This window comes from Nanorana parkeri, unplaced genomic scaffold (assembly GCF_000935625.1).
Source record: "Nanorana parkeri isolate BGI_ZX_2015 unplaced genomic scaffold, ASM93562v1 scaffold2774, whole genome shotgun sequence".
In the NCBI taxonomy this organism is placed as follows: domain Eukaryota; kingdom Metazoa; phylum Chordata; class Amphibia; order Anura; family Dicroglossidae; genus Nanorana; species Nanorana parkeri.
Window position 1 is genome coordinate 17,436 of NW_017309042.1, and position 6,222 is coordinate 23,657.

The window sequence follows — 6,222 nt, forward strand, 5'->3', positions numbered from 1 at the left end:
TGACGCTTTAAAAGCTTTTACCGCTCATCAGTTTAGTGTTTGTTTTTTTTTGCATGTAATTTTTTATTTATGATCAAAGTATGATATAACATACATGCAATGACAAAATCACAAGGCATACAAAAAGGAGCGTAGTAAGAGAAAGAAGGCATACCAATGACTAGTGACTAATAACATAACTATGAGGTGGGTAAAAGATGAATATCTTCTCTAGTGACACCTTCATATACCTTGATATGTGCGGGAAATGTTCCCGTAGAGACCATGGCGCAGAACACTATACGCCAATGGAACATTCGAACAACAATGTTTAGATGTTAACACCAAACCATACTTTGTATATAACTATTGGTGTAATAAAGAAAAGTAACCACACTATCTATGAATTCACATATGAGATTCGTGCTGGAGCTCCCCCAGAGTCATGCATTTCCCCTGTACTGTGATCATATCTCGTACAATATGAATTCCCCTGGCCTTCCACTGGTGGAACACCGGGGAGTCGTGTCCAGCCGGGAAGGCGGGGGTAGTGAGTAGTGGCATCAATAGTGATGCCATTCCTGTCAACTGAAAAAGCTTTCTCACCTCCCTCCATGTGATTATGGTATCTCTTTGGAGGATATTGCGTTTTATATAAGGGGGAAGGCGATTGAGTGGAGTATGTAGGACCCCTGAAAGAGACCACGGGTAGACTAGTTGTTGTTCTAATATTGTATTGGTAAAAAAGGAGGAATCCAGTAACCAGTCGCGGACATGGCGAAAGATACTGGCCAAATTGTACAGTCTGATGTTGGGCATATTGGCGCCTAATTGCGATGTGGGGTGTTGCAGCTTGGATAATGCAATCCTGGATCTCTTCCCTTTCCATATGAATTGGGAGAAGGCCTTATGTAGTGCTTGGACGTCCTTATGTTTAATTAGTAAGGGGATTGTCTGCATTGGATAGAGGAGGCGAGCAAAACTAATCATCTTAATTAAGTGATACCTTCCCAATGTAGAGATGGGAAGATCCCGCCAGTTTCTGAGCTCGGTGATTATGGTGTTGAAAATGGGGGAGTAATTTAAAGTATAAAGATCCGTCGCTGACCGCGGGATTTGTATACCCAAGTAGCGGATGGATTGTTTGTTTACTTGAATCCTGAATCTGTCAGGCCACGCGGTCATATCGATTGAATTCACAGTGTCTAGGGGAAGCAGTTGATTTTCAGCCCAGAGAAGGACCCAAATTAATTTATATGGCTTAGTATGTTAGGGATTTGGGTGGATGGGTTAGAGAGGAATATGAGAATGCCATCTGCGAACAAAGTCAGTTTGACATCATGTTGACCTATACGAATTCCTGGGTACAGGTCAGATGATGCTAGCGATCTGGACAGGGGTTGAATGGCTAGGTTGAATAGGAGTGGGGACAGAGGACATCCCTGGCGTGTACATTTATGTAAATGTATAGGTGGAGATAAGGCGGTAGAAGTGTATATTCGTGCTATGGGGGAAGTATAAATGGTGGATATAAAATGCAAAAAGGAACCAGAAAATCCCATACGAGTCATCACCAATTGTAGCCATTCCCAGTTGACATTATCGAAAGCTTTCTCGGCATCCAAGGTCAAAAGGGCCCTTGGACACAGAGAAGGACTAGACAGTCTAACTTTTTCTAAAGCAGTTATAACTTTATGCACATTTATAACAGCCGATCGACCTGTCACAAAACCTACTTGGTCAGTGGATATCAATTTCGGAAGTATGGCAGCTAGTCTGTTTGCTAATATTTTGGATAATAGCTTGGCATCTTGGTTCAATAGTGAAATGGGGCTATATGACCCAGGAAGGAGTGTGTCCTTGCCAGGTTTGGGTAGCAGCCTAATGTAGGCCTCGTTAAAGGTGGGCGGGTACTCATGTGTGCGAAGTATGTGATTGAAGAGGGATAGAAGACAGGGGGAAACCTCATCAGAAAGTAGTTTATAGAATTCCGTAGTCAATCCATCCGGGCCCGGTGCCTTGGATCGAGGGGTTGTACGGATAACCTGTAAAATTTCTGCAAGTGTAATTTCATTATTTAAACCTTCCTGATCTTCAGGAGACAAGGAGGGCAGAAAAATTGAGTCTAGAAACTTCTTCCCGGCCGGGATGTCACCTGGTTCAGCAGCGTAAAGGGAGGTATAATAATTGCTGAATAGTTGGCATATGTCGTCAGGATCTGTGTATGTGTTGCCTTTGGGGTCATTTAAGTGTATAATGTGAGAAGTGGGTCGTTGGCCATGAGCCAAGTTAGCTAGTAACCTGCCAGTTTTATTGCCAAATTTGAATAGCTCAACATCTTTACGTGACCTGACAATGAGGTTATATTGTTGCAACCAGTGACCGCAGGACCGCTTATGTTGAATCCAGCGATCTCTGGTTTGTGGATTGGGAGATTGTTTGTATTTCAAATAAGCATCTCTAGCTGCCGTACTTGCCTCCACATATTTACTGTTGGTCATTTTTTTCCTGGAAGTTACGTAAGCCAGTATCCTGCCCCTGAGGACTGCCTTCGCCGCTTCCCAGAAAAGGAAATAATCATTAACATGTTCTTTATTATCAGTTTCGTAGTCATACCACCATGACTTCAACAAAGATTGAAAAGTATCATCAGTAAATAGGTAAGATGGGAAACGCCAGGTTTTTGGGGCGAGCCCATTGCCAAGCCTTGGAGTGTGATTACCACCGGTGCATGGTCCGAGATTACCATCCTTTCAATGATGGCCGATCTAACTTTGGGTATAACATTTGGGGAAGTGAGAAATAAGTCAATGCGGGATAGTGATCTATGAGCATGGGAGAAGTGGGTATAATCCCGTTCGATGGGGTGGAAGAATCTCCAGACATCGGTCAGTGCAGTTATGTGGATCAAACCTTGGAGACATTTGTCCTGTGGGTTTGTTGGGGGAGGGGAGTCCCTAAGTTCCCAGAAGCGATCCTCAGAGGTGGACGGGGTCGCATTGAAGTCACCTCCTACCAACATATAGGATTGTGGTCTTTGTTGCGTTAGAGAGTTGGATTACGATTCACAAAAGGATTTATTGTCACTGTTTGGTCCATATATATTCCATAAGTCTAGCGTTGAGTTACCCAGGGAAACGGTGATGTGGGACCATCTACCCTCCTTCTCATCGTGGGACTGGGATAACAAAGTGAAGGGTAAGTGTTTATTAATAAGGGTGATTACCCCAGCTTTTCAAGCATTAGCGGGGGCGCCCACTGCCCACAGATTGTTTCATGCGCTTGAAGTCTGCCTCCTGTAGGTAGGTTTCCTGTAGAAATGCTATGTCCGCATTGAGCTTACGTAAGTGTCGTATAATTTTGCGTCTTTTATTAGGTGATCGGAGCCCTTTGACATTCCAAGTTATTACGTTTATCATGCATGAAAGATACTTGTGGGCTTGATCAGGCGAATCGAATTGCAAGGCCTTCCCCTCAGGCGTCGTGATTCTTAGTATTGCCGGGTATGCTAGGGTAAACTTAATTCGTCTGTTTACCAATTGTTGGCACACATCATGGTACGCTTTCCTTCTTTTTGAGAGGTCTGTGGAATAGTCGGCAAATAGCAATAGCTTGTTCCCTCCGGCCACCAAGTTATGCTGCATGCGGTATGCTTGCAGCAGCTGGTGCTTCTCTGGGTGGAGTCCACCCTATGTGCCCTTTCCACTCTACACGGTTTTGCAGACCCCAGCGCTTGCGGAATGACAGAGGATGGGCCTCCTCCGTCTGTAAGGGCCGGTTGAAGGGTTCGCCTGGTCTGGTTCGAGCGGGCGATGTATCGTTCCATGTCCCCTATGTGTGCCCGAGTGGTTCACCCGCTGTGTCGCTGGCGGGAGCGGTGCCTGTTGGTAAGATTTAGCCGATGCAGTGAGTGAGACGGGACGGAGCTCCGGAGCGCACAACTAGTTCATCTGGCGCCGGAACCGGAAGTCCATAGTGTTTAGTGTTACGTCGGGTAAATAGGCACCAAACATGTCAAGCCTTAAAATTGTGCGTGCCCGCAAAATAGCAAAAAACTACCACACCCAAAATTGGCCATAGGTGACGCTTTAAAAGCTTTTACCGCCATCAGTTTAGTGATAACAGTGATTGATGGGCCTAGGATTATTGCTCCCGCTGCGACGTTCGCGGCGATATGTAACATGTGCGGCGTAATGGATGCAATCGCCGTTTCCGCATGTAGGCGCACTCGACGCATGTTTGCATGTGTATGTGGGGGGCGGGGGACTTCAATTTTTTTTATTACCTTTATATGTGACTTTTAATTTTTTATATATATTTTTTTGTAACTAATACTTTTAAAACTTTTTTTCACTTAACTTTATTGCTATCACATAAGGGACTAACAAGCCCCCTTTGGGATAGCCAATTTTCAGTGACAGGTCCTCTTTATGGAGACATCAGGGGTCTTTAAGACCCCTAATGTCACCTAGGGACCCCCAGAGAAGCTGATGAAGCAGAGACCTGCTTCACCAGCTTCTCTCCGGTTTCTGTACCGGAGAGTGACAGAGGAATGCGGAAGTGATGTAATACGCATCACTTCCTGCATTCCGACGAGGAGGAGGAGATCAAACGGAGATCGTGTACTGACCTCCGTTTGATCTCCGGCCGCAGAGCTGCTGTGCTGGTCCCGGGCACACACCGGGAACAACAGAGCTCAGGATCGCCAGCAGCGGCTGCGGTGGAGAGGGGGGGGCGCACACCCGCACGCATATTAAAAGCGATCGGGCGTCTCTACAGACGCCCGAACGCTTGTATGTAAACAGCCATTGCTGGCTGTTTACATTCAGAGCCGATTTCCCGTAAGTGCGCACCGCCTAGCGGCAGGACGGGATGGGGCGTTTAAAAACGCATTCAAGAAGCCGCTGTCCGGTCGTTTAATTACAACGGCCGGACAGCAGGTGGTTAAAAGGGACCTGTCATTATATAAATACCAGTCTAGATTTTTTGTTGAAGGTGCAAACTCTAGAGCTGGCCCCGCTACCCTTGCTTTGCCTCTAATGGGGTCACTCAATCAAAACAACCATGTGCATATCAGGAGCACATGTACTTCAATGGCTGCATGCTTGCTCCAGGTCAGATTCCCTAGCTTGTGAATCAACAATCAGAATTATAGCCCTAAAGCCTATAAATACAAAACCAAGTCAGTAATAAGAGCTCCTAAATTTCTAATCTAACAACTGTGCAAAGGGCAACTCTTGCTTTGTTGAATAAAAAATACATATATGCAATATCTTCTACACAAACCATTGATTCATGCGGTGATATATAAATTGCTTTAGGTATGAAGTGCAGGCCACCTAGACCTACCTGCTCATATATGCAGAAGACACCCAACCTTTCCATCACAACTTGAGAAAGTATAGAAAGTTGGGGGGCAGGAAAACGTCACCAAATAGAGATGAGGTTCAAGTATGCAGTTTGCTGCAAACTCTGGCTGTTCGCAGTTCACCCTCCTGCCTAAGCCAACCTTCGGCTGCTGCAGGAAGTAATTAATTTAGGAGTGGTAGTATTACGGCCACTAAATGTGACAGCTTCCCATCCAGGGCCATGCTTTTATTTGTAAAGAGGTAGCCAGGTGATCTATGTTCTCATTCACTTGGGGGATGCCAGATATCTTGGGGCCGCCCCTATTTTAAAGGGGTTTCCAGATTCCGATAAGTTACCCCCTCAGCGGACCCCCCACATTCTCTTAGGAACTGGATGAAATCCCTGTCCTCATTAGGGATGGGCTGCATGTTCGAGTCGAACATAGGTTTGACTCGAACATAGCCTGTTCTAGCGTCCGCCGAACATTACGGGATGTCCGCGGTCTGTTCGACCGCGGAACATCCCACAATGCACTGCGCCGTCCAAACGGTAATTGGCTACAGTCTTGCACATAACTGCAGGTCAGGTGCAAGACTGTGCCAATGAGGGCTCAGTACAAATATAGAGCCATGATTGGGCAAAGTCACGATGACTCTGCTCAATCATGTCTCACAGCTAAGTCCCTGCAGCACACTATATAAGGCTGCTGATATATAGTTATATCAGAGTTATAATAGACTTCTGTATATATGTGTGTGTATATACATATATATATATATATAATTTTTAATAACTATTTTTAATGCAGTATGTGCCTTTCTCTAAGTAGTAATGTATTAATTATGTGTGATGTATTAATGTATGGTGGTTGCAGCTTACTGTACCCTTCCCTTA